Genomic DNA, 19,688 nt, shown 5'->3' on the forward strand with positions numbered 1-19,688 from the left:
GTGGACAAGGAGGCTTAAATCCAGATTGATTGTCATTCTCCTTGGTAACTAAGGGCATTGTCATGATCCGGCCATGAGAACAGTGGGAATGTATCTCTGCCGAAGAATGTAGTCTCATAGTTTTTCTGACCTTAGCTTCTTTTGAAACAAGAAGTCCTTCAAATATTTGACCTCACCTTTTATAAACCACTTAATAGTCACCGAGTACCACACATGAAGAAAATTAGGATTGGAGTCGGAAAAAGCAAATCTTTCTCTACTTATTGGTCCTGTGAATATTGGTGTTGCAACATGTAATGATGAAAACCAGATATTCAGACAGAAGGAGGCCGTCGTTTTGGTCTCAAATATCGAACGCCCTGTGTTGGCTTCTGTGTGGGAGTGTGATGGTGGCGGCGTGGTGTTTGTGTGTCTGTGGTTTTGGTATTCCTGTGCTGTGTCAGTTTGGGTTTATACTCCTGTGTTGTTGCACATCTGGCTCTCCACTTTGATTAATTGCGTCCTGTGCATCTTTTGACGATTCCCTCAGATTTGTGCGGTGACCGGGGGATTAGGTTGCCATCTCCTCCAGCCGTACACAGAGTCCTAACCGCCCTGGAGGAGGGACGGCTTCCTCCCTGAATGTGATTGTAATTAATGTTGGACAGGCCAAGGCTTTCCATCTGCTTTGCAAATAAGGCCTTGCACGACTACCGTGTGTCATCGCCATCCGATTAGTTTTTAATGTGTCTCTTGCTCGATTGGAGCGGTTTGTGTGGTGCGACTTAGAAAGCTCTAGTAGAAAGAGGCCTGAAACTCTTCTGGGTGGTCCTTCTTGTTTCAAAACCGGCCTAAAAATCTGGATATCATGTGTGGCCAAAGTGAAACTACAAATTAGAATCAAGATAAATGAAAGGAAGAAAAGAGAAGAAGCCAAACAATCTGTCTGAAACGATTTGAAAAATATGGAGCAGAACAGAGCCTTGAAGCAGATTCATTCATTGAAAGGCACCTTCCCCACGTAATCTGTGTTTGTGAAACCAAATCAAAGCAAAGAAGAATGCAGTGGTTGTGTTTACACTGATGATCTGATTTCAAACTGGATTTGCCTTTTTACATTAGCAAATCCTCCCTGCCTGTAGATGTAAGGATCTCAGACTTTAAAGTGACCCATAGCAAATAAAACTATGACAGTGATTTAAGCTTCGGCCTGAGCTGATGTCTTTCACAGCCAGCTGCGGCAGTAGCACGGATAGAGAGCTCATTTTCTGAGGGTATTCTCTTGGGGCTCAGATAGATTTAAGAGCCCCTGCGTTACATCCAGTCTCAAGTGTGCACTCTGCAAACCATATGCCCCCCCCCCCCCCGCACGATTCATGCAGACCTCTTGTTCTGTCATCCATTCTCACTAGCTTTCATCACTTGTTCAGAATGACCCATTGAAGAAAAAAAAAAGTGAAGTTGTGGTGGAAAACTTCAAATTGGGGGACGAGAAGCATATTTTCCAGCTCCTTTTTCATCTTCATTCCTAGAATAGCACGTTCATCACTGTTTGCCTTGCGGACGTCCTGCTTTCCACTGAGGTCTAGTGAAGTGACACTGTGTGCTGAATGACTCATGCTGTGTGACACGCTGCAGCTCTGAACATGTCCTAAAGCACAGCAGGGTCCTCGGGTACTGGCAACGCTCACTGTTAAAGGTTCCCTGCAGAGTTTTAGCGCTCTAGGAGGACTATGGAGCTGTTTTTCTATAAGTGGGTCCCCGTTTTGTTAATCTCGTGCATGAGGACGCGGTACACATTCCTCCCAACTGTTTTACACTATTCCACTGGTCAACAGGTGGCAGTAATTTGCCAAAATATGCAGCAATGCGCCAGCAAAAGCAGGAGAGAAGAAGACTGCAAGCTAGTAAATATGGATTTAAACAATTCAGGATTTTAAAATATTTTAAAAATCAGCTTTGTGAGGAAGGAAATTCCATCGACACGTTTGTTAAAGGATACACTCAATGCGTTTTGATGAGTTGTAGAGCTGTGAACTACTGTAGAGTTTAAAGTTTGTACACACTTGTTGAATGTAGATCTTTGTAGGTTTTTTCTTTGGGGCTTAAACATGCAGACACACATGAAATCAAGTGTTTTTGCCATTTTATTTATTAGAGGAAACTGATAATCATACATTAAACAGACAAATCAATGTACTTAAAGAACTTAGTAGTAGTATATGTGCAGCAAATCCTGAAAAGTCCCTCTGAGAAGACTCTGTGTGCCATTTTAAGTACAATTGCATCTTTTTTCATATTTATATTTTAGGAGAACTCCAGCTGAGACATATTTAGTGTAAAAAGGATGACCTACCCTTTTCAGATGCTGGTCTCTGGTCACAGACCTTCTATAAATCTCACACAAGGTAATATATTGTGGAGTGAGTGGGGAGACACTGACCAATATTGGTGAGGTGCATCCCAGTGGAAAACAAATACGAGAGGTCAATGCTCACTCAATAAATGAAGGGTGACATATTGCTGAACAAATATCCGCAGCCACCGTGAGGGCTTTAATAGCCAGCAGGGGAAAATTTGCTATTCCTATCAGGTTTGGTTTTTGTGGTTGAGCTGTTACCTTTTGGTTATGGTGAGTCAAGGATGCACAGAAATGGCTTTGGTTTCACGGGTCACAGAACAGGAACTCCAAATGTTGTTCCTGTGTCATCTGCATTTAACTGTGATGAGTTTGCCTCGCCGTTGCTCTCCCATGCCAGCCAGCCAGACAGGTGTGGAGGCCTCTCTAAGCTTGGCTTGGCTCAGAGTGCAGCCAAAGCTCCCATTCCTTGTTTGCTCTCCCATCCATTGCTGTTTGTCTGCTGGGTCTTACCAGAGGGAAGGTCCCATAATATTCCAGGAAAATCCATCCAGGGTTTTAGAGTCGATCTTGTTTTACTTTTCCTGCAGTTTTAAATACCCTGTCATGATTAACAGGTGAGCTTGACCCCGCCCTCCTTTTTAATTGGTGGACTGTCTTCTGTTCTAAGGCCCCATTTACACTTGTCATTTCATGTGTCTCACTGTTGGATAAAACCCAGATGAGTTTTAATAAACTTTTGTTTGCACTTAGCCACGTATATGTGCCTCCGTTTGCCAGATCACTAATCTGAGTGCATTTGTCTTTGTTTTCCCTGGCTACATGCTAAAATCAAGGTTGGTGCTACTCCAGTCCAGAGGATGGTTTTAATGCACCTGAAGCTGTTTGGTAACAGCTAAAAGCGTATGCAGTTTTGATGTTTATATACAACTAATTATGACTACTGCTTGGCTGGATTTGTCTTAACAGCCTCTCAGACCTTTCTCTCACTCATAGGGACAGGCGCTGTCAGTGGCTATTCCCACAGACCGACAATCATATTTTAATCTGTCTCTAATGCTTCTTGGCTGCATTCACACATTGCTTTTTTGATATCGGATAACTATCCAATCCGCCTAAGACACATAAAGTGGCTACGTGTAAATGCGGTCTAAGTTGTTGCGGCCCATTTCAAGGCCGTTCCAGTGTTTGGGAAGTTAAATGACACATGCCTCCTGTAACTCAAATATTATAAAATGATTTTATGCTTTTGTGCACTTGTCTGTCAACATGACTACTCTCCTTTTCTTCTCCTCTCCGTCTTCGCACACCCCATTGCATGGCTATAGCTGAGCTGTCACTAGACCTCTTACCTAAGTCAACAGCCAAGCTTTCTACCAGCCTACCTCCCACACTTTAAAGGCAAACAAGCCAGAAGCTTTAAGAAGTGGGTTTTCAGGAGATTAGCCGGGTCCAGACAGCCCTGGGCTTATTCTGAAATGAAGTGCCCTTATTAAAGGCCTGTTTTCCTTGTCTTATGATGCCTGGCTGCATTTCTCAGTGCCTAAGCCCAGGTAAGCCACTTCCTTTGCAGCGAACCATGTCCCAAAGCCCCAGCATGATCAAATAATTAGTTGGCTTCGATCAAAGAGTCAATTGTTTGATGCAGAAGGGAGCTTTGGAAAATGTTCACTAAACCGTCTTGAAACACTTCCTGCAAAGCCTCAGAGGCCAGAACAGAACACAAGACCACCCGTCACTTCACCTCAACTCGGAGCATACCGTAAACAGCATTAGCCAGAAGTTGAGCAAGGAATTTAAGATATTCTGCAGTGGAATAAAGGATATTTTCTGAGACATAAACTTGGCAGCCAAAGCCTTCCTGCAATGGTGAGTAAAATGACATTAACAAACTACAAACCTCTGTGTTTGTTTTCATCTGTTTACAGTATCAGATATTTCACTGCCGCTACAAGCTCACTTGAACTTGCAGTGATGTTCAAGAACAGACCAAGATATACAAATAATTCTGCTTACTGAGTTACAGTTTTTGAAGTGCTTCCTTTTTCTCATGTTTGGATTGTATTGGTTGTCAAGCTTTTTGGCAAAACACGCAGCTGCCTCAAGAAACAAACAGGGTTGATGGGGGAAACATCTTCGGTTAACCGGATTATGTCTTTTCCAGTCCAGCTTCACGTCTGTCATAAAAGAGACGAGGTGTTACAGGACAACTCTATTGTCCGTCTGAGTTTTTGCCACATACCTCACAGTGTGTATGAGTGCGTGCATGTCTCCTGACAGTATTGGCCTCAGTAGGTGAAGGAATTGACGCAGCAAACCTTTTTGCTGTGGGTGTCAACACACACACACACACACACACACACACACACACACACGGTTGGTCGACCCTAAGGTCAGCAGATAACCATTTATAAGAGAACATTCCATTTACACTCGGAGTCATCTCTGTCACACACTCTGCTCTTAACACCCCACTACATGCGCACACACACATCACTCCTCCACCCCCGCGCCCACCCAGTCTGATGGTATCTCTCCCTCTCACGCCATAACTCTCCGACTTGAGAAGATGGCAGCTGAGATTGGGGCTAAGTACAGAGATTACACTTGCCTTGTTTTTTCTCTCTGTCTTCATTTCTTCTCCCGTCCAGTCTCACGTCTGCATTGGACATTCCATTTCGGAGTGACGGTGGCGTGGGATGGAGGAGTGTGACGAGATAAAGAGGTGAAGTGAGGCACACTCGCGGCTATCGAACGGAGCCGATAACCCTGGCAGAACATCAGATTAGGGCCCACTGCTCCCATTTATCACCTCTGAGTGCGCGCATAAAGGAATTTGCTCTGTTTTTTCCTGCCGTGCCTCAGTGTCCTCAAACACGTCTGTTGTTTTCTCCATATCTGTCTGTCTTTACATGTCTCTTTCTCTCTGTATTTGCCGTGTGTCAAATTATTGCTGTATTTCATCTTGCTGTATTTATTTGATATCAGCCTGGAAAAACCTCAGAGGGAGTCTTGACCTCATGCTGTGCAACAAGAAGCAGCTGATCAGAAACAGGTTGATGGCCTCCTTCAGGAGCTCATATAAACAGACAGCACATGATATATTAGGCTATTGGCCCTGTATTAAACATAGTGATTATAGTATGGGTTTCACCGGAGAGTCTGGCGGTCCACATACATAAACTCATGCTAGTTTAAATTCTAGCATGAAAAGGCACCATTTAAAGATATTGAAGTCTGGCACAAATTGTCAACTTATGGCAAAGTTAATACAGAATATTAATATATATTAGTATAGGCGATTATGACTTTTCACTGTGATCTTGTTGTAGCACTCAGAAAGCCTTTTGCAAATTTGCAGTTGTAGTCTTGCATGTTTAGTGATTGTTGTAACTCCTTGTATCAACATGTGCATCTGAGTGTGTGGGTATGAGCTGAAAACGAGGAGAGACAAAGAGAGTGAGCGAGTGTGTGTGTGTATTTTTTTTCTCCTGCATCGTTCTTTCCTGCTAAACGTGCCGCAAAACTGTCAGCCTTTGTCTTGTGTTTAACTGTCTATGAGGAGGACACACAGAGGAGATCATTAACCTGGAATTAGTGTGTGTGTGTGTGTGCTTGTGTGAGGCTGTGTTTGTATATATGAAGTTTGTATATGTGAAAGAGAGAGACAAAGAAGGAAACAGAGAGGCAAAGATGCAAACAAATGTGTGTCTTTGTTTTGATTCCTGCATTTTCCCCTGATTTCTGTCTACAAATAAACCCAAAGCCACAAAATCCATTCTGTTGAAAGTTAAAAACACCTGCTGTCTGTGTTTGAGTTTAGGTGGATGTGATGTGGTTTGGAGTAACTAAGAATAAAATAAAGGATGCTACAGGATAGAGGAACATGTGGATGTCATAGGTGGGATTAGTGCAAACTGCATCATCATGTAGCTGTTATTTTGATGTGAAACAGCTGGGAATCACCACACACACTTTTGCTTGAACCTGACAGTCATATTGTTGTAGGAATATTCTACGGTGGTTTTGCATTTACTTCAATAAAATTCTATCAAATTAGGCAAATTTTCCCCCCTCAAAGGACTCATTCATTGCCATCGTTTAAATCTGTATGATGATACATTTGCTGTTACATTACACAGTACAGGACACAAGCTTTTTCAGTAAACACTGGTTGGTATGTCTTTGGAATTTCTCGTCCATCCCGGTGTTAAAAAAGGTTGTGAACCTGTGAACTGCTGAACTCTGAATCGGCATGTCCTTGTATGCCCAGTATACCCCATCCATTATCATAATGACTCCGTCGTTTGCTCTGCCGGAGAGGCTCATTCTGGTAATGGAGATGACCGCAGCCGACAGGAATGGCGTAAGTGTCACGCTAAACATTCCATTTTTCTGTGAAGGCACCAGGAAACCTGCAGGGATTTATCTCTAGTACATAAAAAGTTAGAGGAAGAGAGAGAAAGGAGGGAGGAAAGAAAAAAGGCACACCCAGAGGATACTTGATTGGTGAGAAACTCTGGGACAGATGAAAGGTGATTTAAAGCCTTTGGTGACCTTGAAGGAGCAGAGGAAGGAGGGTGTGAGTGTGTGTTTTGTTCTGGGAGTTGCATATACGCGTTTATGTGTACACAAATGTCTTTGTGTTTATATTAATGCAACTTGAAGATATTTCATAGTCAGAACAAGTAGAAACATGATGGAAATCTTTTTTTTAGCCATGCTAGCGGCATGGTCTGTCCACCACTGAAATATCTCAACATCTATTGGATGGATTGCCATGAACTTTTGTACAGACAATGTCCCCCTCAGAATGATTTATAATAACTTTGGTGATCCCCTCACTTTTCATCCAGCGCCAGTATCAGGTTAGAATTTAACTTCAGTTTTAGAATTTAACGTCCAGTACTTTGATTTATGACTAAATACTACTAAAGACTAAAATGAATGACATTCCCATCAGCTTCAGCTGTACTTTGTTTAGTGCTAATTAGCAAATGTTAGCATTTTAACACACATTTTAAATTGCGAGTGCATTAGCATTTACATTAGCATTTAGTTCAAGCACAGCCTCACAGAGTTGCTAGCATCGCATAGTTTGTTGGTCCTTTGCTGTCAGCATCAGGAGATGGCTTTAAGGTTCATGTTAGACATGTAATGGATATGTTTAGAGGAAAATGTAATCCGCGGATTCTGTTAAATATCACCCAACAAATTGTCTTTGGCCAAGTTATTCTTACAAATTAGAAAAATACACCACTATAAAACACAGTGGACCCAGAAACTCAAGGTAGATCAAATAACAATAGCTGTTTATTTGACAGTGATAAGTGTGTGTGGGTGGAGTTTTCCTCAAAGGTCAAGGTCAAGGGTTAGGGAATGAATGTAGTCACTCATTCATGCAAAGTCCTTACAAGTACACAAATACAGACATATGTGACTTGGCTTGTGTGTGTCTGCACTGATAATTGGAGTGTATGTGAATGTCCAAGAACGAGAACTCCCACCTTGCTATACAAAAAGTCTTCATCAAATACTGGTGTCACGGAGAAAGCTGCGCCCCTCGCATGTTCCCAGGCTGGTTGTCTCTCTAAAGAGGACATGCCTGAAACAACAACCGTGGGTCCACAGTGAGAAAAGGGCCCCATGTTAGCGCAGATGGTCCTGACCCTCCTGAGCAAGTAGCCTCCCTTTCAACTGCGCTGACAAATTTACGAGCCCTAGGCTGACCCGCGGGCTGACTTTCCAAACATGATACTGACAGGAAAACAGTCGGAGACGGGAGGGATGGAGGGAGGCAGGGAGGAAGAGAGAGATGAGAAAAAGAGCACAGAGGAGGAAGAGAGGCAAGACATGTATATGCTGTGTTTTTGACAGCGAATAACAAGTGTGTAATTTTCATCACTTTTCATCCAAGTCGAAAACAGACCTGGAGCAAGTGCAAAATCTTTAGTTATAAAGAATTGTATACAAATCTGTTTGATTTCCATTCCTCTTTCCTAATTCAGTACATCATTCTTCGCAAAAAGTGGTGGGAGAGGCTGCTAAGCACAGGCGTCATAAGAGAAAGAAAAATAGGGTGACAGATGAAAATACAAGGTGAGACCATTGAGAGATTATGAAACCGCAAATATAGAAAAGAAAGATAAAGACAGTCAGGTGAGAAAGAAATAAGATGAAAGATGGTGTTATTCGTATCTTAGCGGGTACAACAGTACACTCATATGTCTAGAGGTAAGGGGTTTGACTCCCAATGAGGTCACCCATAAGAAGAAAGTATCCACTCCCAGTGCTGTGAGTCTATCTGGATAAAAGGATCTTATCACTAAGGATGTGCAGGGGAAACTCTGCCCAGTCCTTCCTCCTGTACCGTCACTTTCCACACCTCCGAGAAGCCAGCCTCCTTATCTGACTGAGTGTTTAAAAGTCCAAGAGGAAGGCTCACATTTTTAGCTATGTATCTACATTGTAGTTCTTACAGTACACTCACACACACACACACATACTGTCTGAGATTAGCTGCCGTCTAAACCCAGCTGGTAGTGTGTACACTTTGAGAGGAATGCTACTCTGACATTCATCTAATGACCAAGAGAATTGAATGATTCTTTTTAATAACTTCTCTCTCTCTCCCTGTTTATATTATAGATAATCTTTGTAGTGGACAGACCGATATCTCTTGGCCCAAGAATCGTGTTATCACATTTTGGTGATAAGCTGGATCTGAGCTATCAACTTTGCAGCATAACAGCTGTTGCTGTGTCAATATAAGGTTTTGACATCTTTAACGTCCAACAAAATTGCATTTCTATTCACACCATTTTCTTTGAAATCAAACCAGACTAATAAAGTGTCTTCTGGTGAATCATGATGTCAAAGTCCAGATTCTTTACATTGTTACTGTGCGTGTGATTTAGGATAGTACTTCAGCTAGTCAGAAGCATGATGTTAAACGATAATGCCGGTTTATTACAAGTTGGGTCTAACTTTTGTAGTTTTGGCCATAATTTCTATTTGTAATAACATTGTACTCACCAAGTCAATTTATGAGATCAAGGAACATCGCTAAAAAGAAGTGAGATGGGGCAAGAAACACGAGTAGTCAGATGAGTCAGGTTGTAAATAAACTCCCATGTTAGCCTAACTTACTTGGAAGAGAAAACAAAGGTGAACTGTAAAATTATTACCCAAACTGTCCATTTTAAACATTCATCACGGTTTTCAGACTTCCTGGTTCAACTTTGATCCTACTACGCTTACTTTAGTTGCTCACGCAGTTTTCCTGCGCAATGGGGGTTCATCACCACTTTCAGTTTCACCTCCAAATAATATGGTTCAGAACATCTGGCTGAACTGTTGGCTTGTTTACAACCTCCGTGATTATCTGGATCCGAATCAAGTTGTAATGAACCAGAATTATCCTCCAACATGGTCATCAGTCACTGTTTGATTTTCACAGATGATTATATTAAAACATGATGTAAAACCCCTAAATAGGATTAAATCTATAATTACACCAAAAAAAATTAAACAATCAATCAACAAATGAAGTAGATTAACACTCTAATTTCCCCCTTTTAATGACTGTGGTTTTTACCATTGCTGCTCTATTTTTAACTACTTTTTTTTACAGTAGGCTTTAAAAACACACTGCACAGCCCTCATGTTTAGTGCACAGCATTGTACATTTAGAGAAAAGTTCCCACTGAAAGGTTCCCCCATACTGAAAAATCACACATCATTTTGAAAGGTAGTTTGGATGTGCATTTCTGGCTTTCAGCGAAAACTCAGATAACACGAAGAAAGCCAAAGTTCTCTACACTTTCATCTCAGCAATATTGTGTTGACACTGTGGACAGATGTATTATTAGAAACATTGATTATTTTTCTCCTGATTTTCCCACCTGCTTTTTGAATATCCAGGTATCTGGTTACCGTCGCTGTTTTTGGAGCTGTGCCTGTGTGTAAAACAAGCAGTAGGTCTTACGTATAAGTCAGCCCAGGGGGGAGATTGAAGCTGGCCCAAACTGATTTATCAGTAGATCATATGCTCTGCCTCTAAGCCGCTGAAATGCGTTGTGGTCACCGCGGACTTTCCAAAGGGAATCGCACTGAGGCTCGACTGTCTTCATGACAGAGAGAGTGGAAGGGGAAGAAAGGCAGACAGAGAGGTGAGGATAGGGAGATATACTGGTAGAGAAAAGATGTGCGGAGAGGCAGAGATGGAAGCGAAAGGGAGGTGTTCATAGTGAGAGGGAGGGAAAATAGAGTACCTAAAGGTATCACAGAGTGCGCTGGCCTTCTGCCTTGTGGCTGTGGAATGCAAAGCCACCAATATTTTGACTTCTCCTTTAGAAACAGCTGCGTTTCCCTTTTTCAAAGATATTTTTTCCTTATTTATCGGATCCCTCAGGAGAGATCCATCTCCTGGCCCTGACACCGGCTTCCTCCTCTAAATCTGGGACCAGACCGGCTTAGCTCAGAGATACACGTATACACACACTCGCACACCTGCTGCCCAAAAGCAGACATTAACCACAGATCACTATAGCAGGCCTCTTTACTGCCTGTACTGTTGCACTTTGATAGAGGCACACAAAAATACGTGCCATCAGACAAATAAAGGCACATTATACAGTATGCTAAGACTACCACACATAGACACATGCCTGTGTGATCAGTCTTCAGATGGTTTCCCACAAAGCCTGATTCTTGACAACCATCATCCCTGTATTGACACAGAGTGAATAAAAATGAGGCCTAAACCCACAGAAATGTTTTGTTTTGCTCAAAATGAACTCCCATCAGAAACCATGGGAGTACATTTCTGTTTACGGAATATTCGCTTAGCGCTGAATGGTGGCGAATCTCTAAAGCAGCCGAGGGAGTCGTTTCTGAGAGGGTCTGTGGTCACGACCCAAGAGGAACGCAGCCATCCTCTGTCATATAAATCGCAGAGGGAATGGAGTCAAACATCAAGGACGGAGAATCTCGCAGGAAGAAGGAACAAGAGTTTCCTTTTTCGATCAGTATGCCATGGTCACTGATTTCCCCAATAAATACTGACTGTAATGGCATCTTAGAAAACTATTATGGGTCCACCAGTTATCCTACATTTGGGGATTTCATTTTGTGACCAAGCAACTGTCAAAAATCACTTTATTTTCAATCTGCTGATAGAGCAGCAACTTCTGTTTTATAGCAGAGAATCGCAGACTCAGACAAACCCTTCTCTGCTGGCCACCCAAATGTTTTCCCCCTGTATCCTATAACAACCAAAGGACATCAGATCCTGACAATCTGACCAACTCTAAACAATGTATCTTTTTTTGCGCAGTGTAGTGCGAGATTAATGATTCTGGTTTAGGCTTGTTGTTGTTAGTCACATACGTTAGACAGTGAAGTGTTTGGTGTCACTGGTTTTGTTTATGACTGCAGTGTTTGGTTGCGTTTATTTTCTTGTTCGTGTCTAAATGAAACAGCCAGTAGTATTTCTGCCAAATCGGCCCCCAAAGAGAACAAGATGTTGGAGAAGGAACAAAATGGATTCACGGCCCAAACTCCAGCAGAAATCTTGTGCTTTTATCCAAAGAGCCCATTCAATTGTCTGATTTTTTTAAATTAAAGTGCACCTATCATGCTGTGACCAAAATGGTAGGACCGAATCCTTATTTTTGTCTGTCGCTGAAGAGTAAAAATAACTAATTACATTTACTCCTCTCACAGTAATTGAGTGGCTTTTCACTGAACTTGGATTTGCGCTGTCTTGTGTAGTGCTCTTTCCACCACTGAGGATTTGAGAAGTCATCTGGCTCTTCCGTCCACAAAACCAAGTCTTGTGTGAAGACCGCTGATCTAAGTTGAAGTGAAGTGTAGGCTACCATTAGTCTGACCAGAGGCTGTTGTGACAGCTGCTCTACTGTAGAATTACATTTTTATTAACATCCCATAAAGTGGAAAAAAATCATTTCTGCGTTGTTTATTTTCCAGCTCATTTCTTTCCTGATTTCATGGAATTTCCTTATAAATGTGAAAAAGATGTAGCATCGTCTTTTGTTGACAGCTCATTGGCTCGAATTGGTGTCCAGTGAAACGAACACTTGTTTTTACAGGGGCTTTTGGGGAAATCGCAACTGGCCATTAATGTCAATGAGCTTTTCTCTGTGGCCATTAAGACCTGTGAGTGTTCAAACAGACACAAATGCTGTATAAAGAATGATTATAGCCATGGGTGTGAAGGTTGAATGTGTACATGCACTCACAAGGCTCCTCCTTATCTCCAAACTTGGGTCTCACCAAATTTGCAAAAATGCATCTGCAACATGAGATTCTGACATGTTTTGCTAATTAAAACACATGATGAAAACAAATGCCATATATGTGACCCAAACATTAGTATGCAAAAGGACTGCAGGACTTGGAAATTTATCTGCAATTTGCAAGCAACAATCTTTTGTGAAACATGATGCTGCTGTGATGAACTGTAAGCAATGCTTGCAAAATTGCTTCTGTGAACTGGGCCCCTGAACTTTCACTCAAATGCTGAACCTCTTAATTTAAATCTTTATTTAAAACACTAAACCCAAATAACATTCCTTAGAAGAACTGGGCAAAGTGAGTTTTAAAAGACTGCAAAAATGTAACAACTCATGAACTGAGACTTTCCATAACCTGAACTTTTACACATTTGTGAGGTTTTGGCTTTCGGTGCTGTTTTGCATTTCCATTGTTTTTTACAAACCGGGATGCTTCAGAAATACAAGATAACTTTGGCCTAAAACATTGCTTCAAAATACTTTTTTGTGGTTTTGCTCTGCTGTGCTTGTTGTGGACCTTGATATTTGTACAATCTTATTTCATTTTTGAAGTATTTTCCTTGTACTTCTACTTTGTTGTGTGGTGCATCCCTGATTCTTCTAAATTCTTTGATATCCTTTGGTACACCTTTTCATGTTTTACAGCCGATTCAAACACTCTTCTCCCCTAGATGCTTATCAGGGCTTGAATGCTGTTGTTTGTCTAACATGCACATTTCATTGGCTTTGTTAATAGTTAGTGTTATTACAGATGTGTTGGTAAATGGTGTTTGTTGTAATATGATGACAGATATGCTTGACGAATCATGATGAACAGAATTCCTAGCACTGCCTATAATTTAAATCTGAGCAGAGCCAAAATTTTGTGACATCAACTTCTTGCCAAACTGTGCAGATGACAATAGAAGTAAAAGTCAAACATCTTACAATGGCAACATGTTAAGCTATGTTATGCTACATTATGCCATGCTACGCTAGGCTACATTACGCTACATTACCTTACCTTATATTACCTTACTTACCTTTACCTGCCGTTGAGTTACCTTACCTTATGTTACGTTACCTTACCTTATGTTATTTTGTGTTACCATTACCTTATGTTACCTTATCGTACAATACAGTGGTGGAAAATGGGCATAGCAAGAACAGAAAAACACAAACATTCACGTACCTTGTTTAACTGTCCCCCGCACCCGAGTTAGTGGCTCCACATCTTAATCCTAAGTAATAGCGTTTGAAGAGATGGAATAAAATCTCCTATTGACACACAGGTATGACACATCCAGCTACCTGCAGGCCAACTGGAGACTCAACAGAGAGCTGATGACTGCTACCTCTCAGCTGTCAGTCCATCGATGGAAAATACTGATACTACACAGTCCAACAGCCATACCTCGGATATCTATCTGTTAGCAAAGCCCCAGCTGAGGAGCAATTACAGCAAATTATCCGCCTACCCTTGGGGTTAGACACACACATACAACCCCACACATATTGTGCACTAGCTAAAAATCTCAAAACGACAAAAGATAGATGTGTGTCCAGCCCTTATTTTATCATCTTGCATGGAATGCAGCACAGTGGTGATAGAGCTCGGCTTGGTGGGAACAAAAATCAAATACTCGTCCTTTGTGGATGTGTGTGAGTTTGTGTGTTTGTGTGCATCCTGGAACAGTATGCCTGACAAACCCAAATGGTTTTTCAAGGATTATATGGAGGATGATGGCTGTAGAAAAATGTGATTATATGGTTCAAATGGGGCCATTGTTCCTGGGGATGCCTGTCCAGTGAGGTCATTATGTACTATAACCTGTGGGAGGTAATGGAAGAAGAGCAAGCTGGATATCCAGGCCCTTGATGAATGTCTGTGTGTGTGTTTGTGTCTGTGTGTGTGAAAGAGGAAAAATGCAGCCTAAATTGTCAGGCTCTCAGGAAGTGCTACGTATTATATAAAGTGTTATTTTGACAGTGCTATTAATCCTTTGCAGGAAAATAAAGTGAAAGGAAATACATCAGTTGAGCAATTGAATCTAAATAGGCATTTAATTGGGCACAAATAGCTATTCAGATGTCTAGAAATGGACATTATGCCATGATGAAAAACAATTTTTTTAATCAAAATGATATTAAAGCTCCCATTCAACTTGAAGAGACATTCATGTGCAGCCTATGAGGTGACCTTAACAATACAAACTTTTCTACACAATTTGATTTATTGCTGTGATTTGTTTTAGTGTTATCATTATGTTTCCAATAAACCAATCTGGGCAGGTCACGAAAATGTCACATCCAACCAGCTCAGGTGGAAGTAAACAAATGCAATCAAGGTTACTTCACTAATGCCATATTTTGTTATCTGTGCTATAGGCTCTGCAATCTTTTATAAAAGATAATGTGGGAAAGTTAGTGACAGAGAGCCAAGATTACTCCAAATAGTAAAAGATCTAACACCGTAATGTCCCGAACAGAACCCCAATCAAATCCTCCAAATTCGATGTGTCTGTATGTTTTAATTGTAATTAAAACACAGACATATGTGTTACACTTGGGTAAAAACGGTTTGGGGCACTTTTGCCTGCATCTAAACATTCTGTCTGACATAAATTGTCTTTGCTGTAATGTTTCTGCGCTGCATTTCCCAGAGATCCCCTTTTTTCTTTTTGTTTATTCCAAACTAACCTGCTTGAAACATAAAACGCATCACTTCCTGTGCACCAGAGGAATTTTCCCAGGAAAGACACCCCACACATGGTGTTTTGTGCCGTAAACGTAAAAGCTTTCATGAACCGACTGTGGGTTGAATCACAGTTTCTGTGGCAAAAATTAAGTTTATTTATATAAAATCGTTGCAAATTGCTATATTACCTAAAGTGCCTGGCCTTCTAAGCATTAAACACATTTCTTGGTTGTTCCCAGCTGTCTGTCAGGAACACATAACAGTAATTAGTAAGTGCTAAAATCACTGTACTGATTTCTGCTGGACACTGAGAGTAAAGCTGTCGGCTGCTGTTCTGTGTTTGCTAATGGGGCTTGACAGTCAGAAAAAGGGCTGGTCTCACTGCCTCATATCCTCGCTATGGACCGATGCTCCTTCCTTGCCCTGAATTCTCACACCACTGACTTCTGGGACTGTCTGTGTATCGCAAAGTGTGTGTGGGAATGTTAGTGTAAGCCTCTCCGTTCTCTTTTTCTCATGTGTGCAGGATCCTGTAATGCAAGGGTGTGTTTTAATTCTTCGCTTTGACATTTATGTCCGTATCTGTGCATGTGCCAGTGCCCATATACATGTAACTACCCTGCATGCATATGTGGAAGCCCTTTTATAATACATGTAGAGGTGTGTGTGTGTGTGTGTGTGTGTGCCTACATGCATCGGACATAAACTCTCGCTCTTGCCAGTGGCCCTTGACTGGTCCTGTGGCGCTCAGTGTGTCGGCTTTGATGCTGGGTCAGGGGAGAAGATCAGAGCACAGGATGAGTCTCCAAAGACACACACACACACACACACACACACACACCCTTGCTCAAAGTTAATGATTACTCCCAGCAGACCCCCAGCCCTTTCGTCCGTACTTCGACCCCAGGAGCTGCCCTGCCAGCTGCCTGACTACAAAGAGCCAAAACACTCAGCAGAAGGAGGACACAGTGCCTGGTGGCAGCCAAGCACACCTCAGGCAGCTCACACCACTGCAGTGTGTGTGTGTGTGTGTGTGTGTACTGTAAGCTGCCAGTATTCATCTGCTTTGCAAAAATCAACAGCTGTCTCCGTGTTTTATCTTTCCACACTGCATCAATGCAAAAGGTTAAAGAGTTTGAGGCATAAAATCTGGTTTGAGCCTCTTCAGAAAGACTAGTGTTTACAGCATAAAGATTTCCACTTAATGAGATGTTTTTCTTTGTGAATGAAATAGTGGTGTTCGCCGAAGAGTTGTGATTGTATCAACTGCAAAAGTTTCTCATGAAAGTCAATCTGATGGGCCAAACCTTTAATTAGTTGGGACTTTGGAGGAATTAACGACAAATGGAAGACATGGACATATCTGACCTATCCTCAGAAACCATCAAGTCTGAGAGAAAAAACAGACAGATTATGGGCTGTAATTACATAAACACAGATGGATTCTTCTCATGCCTTGGACATCCAGAACATTTTTTTATTGGTTTAGCCATCCGCAAAGTCTTTAACAATGTTGACAGGTTCTTGGTGTGCAAACATTTAATTGAAGGGTGTTTGTGAAAATGTCTTCTTTTTTATTCTTTCCTTTCCCTCATTCACTTTCATTTTTGTCTCCCTCTCATAGCCTCTCCTGCAGTGTGATGCATTATGTGTCAGAGGCAATAGTAAATTACAGATTTAATTAGAAAGCAGAGATTTTTACGAGGGTCTTCGGGATTCAGTTTTGGCATGCTCTACGCATAAAACTCCCACACTGCTTGGTTATTGAGAAGATACTGGAATCTTTGCAGTACTGCAGAGAAAAGCTCAGCTTGTTTTACAGCAACACTGTCTTCTTGTTCCCATGTTAGTTCAGCAAGGTCAGTGGTTCCGACTGCAATCATCCTATTTCTTCCAGGAGACACTGAGTGGAAAACCTAAAACCAAACACTGCCTGCTACAAGGACAGTAAGCCAGAGCATGAAACTGTCTTTTAAATCATACTGAAACTGTACCTGTCTCTCAAACTAAATGTCAACATCCACTCTTTCCTGTTTGGATGAAGTGGAAGAGGTAGAGAAAACCCTGGGTTGTGTGGTGCATTATGGGATAGAGATGGGAGGAACAAAGATTGATGAGAGTGTGGCTTGCAGGTTTGAATCTTGACTAGAAAAGCCAGTCCAGTATCCTAGGAATTCCATCCATATTAGCTGATTCTGCACCTTACAATTTACGTCCAATGCCAGTACAAACGCATGAAGTAGTGTATTCTTCTGGAAAAATAAGGGTATGGAGGTTGTGGTGGTGGCGTTCACCTCCCATCACAAACCTGCATTTAACGTCCAAGTTTTTATTAACCATAACCACGATCTTTCCCTGACCTTAACCATGCCGTAATTTCCATGCACAGATACTGTAGAATTTTTTTTTTGCCATCCTGGGTTTTGCAGAATCATCCAATATCTACGTTCTTTTCTGGCGATGGGGTTGAGAAAATTTGTGAGGAGGGTCTGTGCAAGATGCGTTTTCATCTCCTTGAACAATTCCCTCTAAGCTGCCCTTATGCAAGGCATTCAACTCTCCAATGCTCCAGTAGGGTTGTTCCCTGAATCTCAGTAAATGCTGAAATATACTGCATTATACTACAAATTAATCCAGTAACCTGCTACATAACCTGGTACATAACAGATCTGCACACCTTATGGATCTAATCAGAGCAACTTTATGTTGCATATAGGACAGTGGCACAAATAAAGCTCTCCCATTAGAGGGAATTAATACACAGTAATTACATCACTGTGAGAAATTCAGGCTTGAGAAGTTTTAGTTTGCTTTATGCTGATGTTTTACAGAGACAACACATTACTTTTGTGTGTGTATTTTTTTTATAAGAAGAAGAGATCAGGGTGTATGGGCTTAAGATTTGTTTGAATGGCAGCGTTAATCTGAATCTGATCTGATTGCCCATCCACTTATTATGAATGCAATGTACTGTTTAGAAGTCTCTGAACTTTTTAAAGTGATACTATGTAACTTTTGAGAGAGGAAATACAAGATTCCTCTTACAAAAGAAAACGCACCCTTCAGTTCAGTACACTCAAGGGTTTTGCAGCTAAAGCCTTACTTGGTCTGGTATGACCAGTAGCTTATAGTGGCTAATGTTAGTCAATGTTAGCAAGCTTTAAATAGATGCTGTATTGCTGTGTAACTGACATTACTGAGTCAGTCTTTATAACTCTTCTCTACTTGTGCTACATGTTTTAGCATGTCACAGATAAACTATTTAATAGTCTGACCACAAATGACTCAGGAGAATCTTGGGAAATGAAGGGAAATTTAACGTACCACTATCCTTTAAAAGACACTTGTGGCTACAGTGGCCACTGTTCAGCAGTTACGTAGTCTTGTTTGACTGTCTTGTGGCACAAAACAGCATAGAACAGGCTCTGCATGCTACAGGCTGAGGTGGAGGGATTTGCATTTGTGTGTTTTACATGTCTGCAACCGTGTTTAAATTGGCAGTATGATCCAAATCTCTGTCATCAAACTGGTACTTAGTAAAATCTCACTGACAGATCTAATAAGAGCTCCCTTAAGACTATATTAACTGGGTCACAGGTGCTCTGTTCTCTGTAATCTACATCGCAGCACTGGATACTACACTGGAAAATATTTTGGCATTAAAGATTCATTCAGAAGATGCACTTTTGATTAGGAATCTAATTCGTAAAGACTGTGCCACATGCCTATTCTGGTGGTTCCTTGCACAAGCCTCAACGCCACAAGGGAAAAGTTAATTACTCATCTAACTTTGAGGCTTAAAGCTTTCAATAATCCCCTCTTTAAAATGGATAGACATCTGACGACATAATTACCTTTTGAAAAAGCCATCCATAATGTTCCCTTTTAGTTAATTTTACCAGCTGAGTGTTGATGAAGGGCGAAAAAGTATTTTGGTAAGAGAAGGTGGTTGTTGGTTGTTTTGCTCTGTGGTTGTGGGACGTGTGAGAGAAAGCAGGAGGGATTTGATGCAGGCGGCTGTTCGCCAGCTGTCCCTCTGAGGGATTGGCTGGACGGTGTTAGGAGTGTGAGCAAAAGCACTGACCACTGACCACAGACAAGTCAGCCTGTCACCCCAGGGCCTTAAGTGCACACTCTTGGTTTTTCTGCTTCACATCGAAGAACACTGCTATGCTCCTCCTCTAAACTATTTTTCTAGAGTATTTCCTGTTTCTCTTTTAAATTTGTCTGTCTTCCTTCCTTCCTTTTTCTACTTATAGTTTTCATCCCACTCTCTGCTCTCTTCTGTTTCTGGTACATTTCCATCATTCCTACCAAATTGGCGATCGCATCCTCACAAGCTTTCAGTGTCTTTTAA

At 41.5% G+C, this 19,688-nt stretch overlaps 2 protein-coding genes across 2 annotated transcripts in view; both read left to right on the plus strand.

Annotated features, from left to right (window-relative positions):
* zgc:101569 (uncharacterized protein LOC449822 homolog) overlaps positions 1–19,688 on the plus strand; it is a 49,639-nt gene that overhangs the window by 24,272 nt on the left and 5,679 nt on the right. The window lies entirely within an intron of this gene.
* The window catches only part of bmp6 (bone morphogenetic protein 6), a 45,947-nt gene that overhangs the window by 1,982 nt on the left and 24,277 nt on the right, over positions 1–19,688 (plus strand). The gene's annotated exons all lie outside the window — the stretch shown is intronic.

The sequence above is a fragment of the Siniperca chuatsi genome, linkage group LG19 (assembly GCF_020085105.1).
Source record: "Siniperca chuatsi isolate FFG_IHB_CAS linkage group LG19, ASM2008510v1, whole genome shotgun sequence".
Taxonomy (NCBI): domain Eukaryota; kingdom Metazoa; phylum Chordata; class Actinopteri; order Centrarchiformes; family Sinipercidae; genus Siniperca; species Siniperca chuatsi.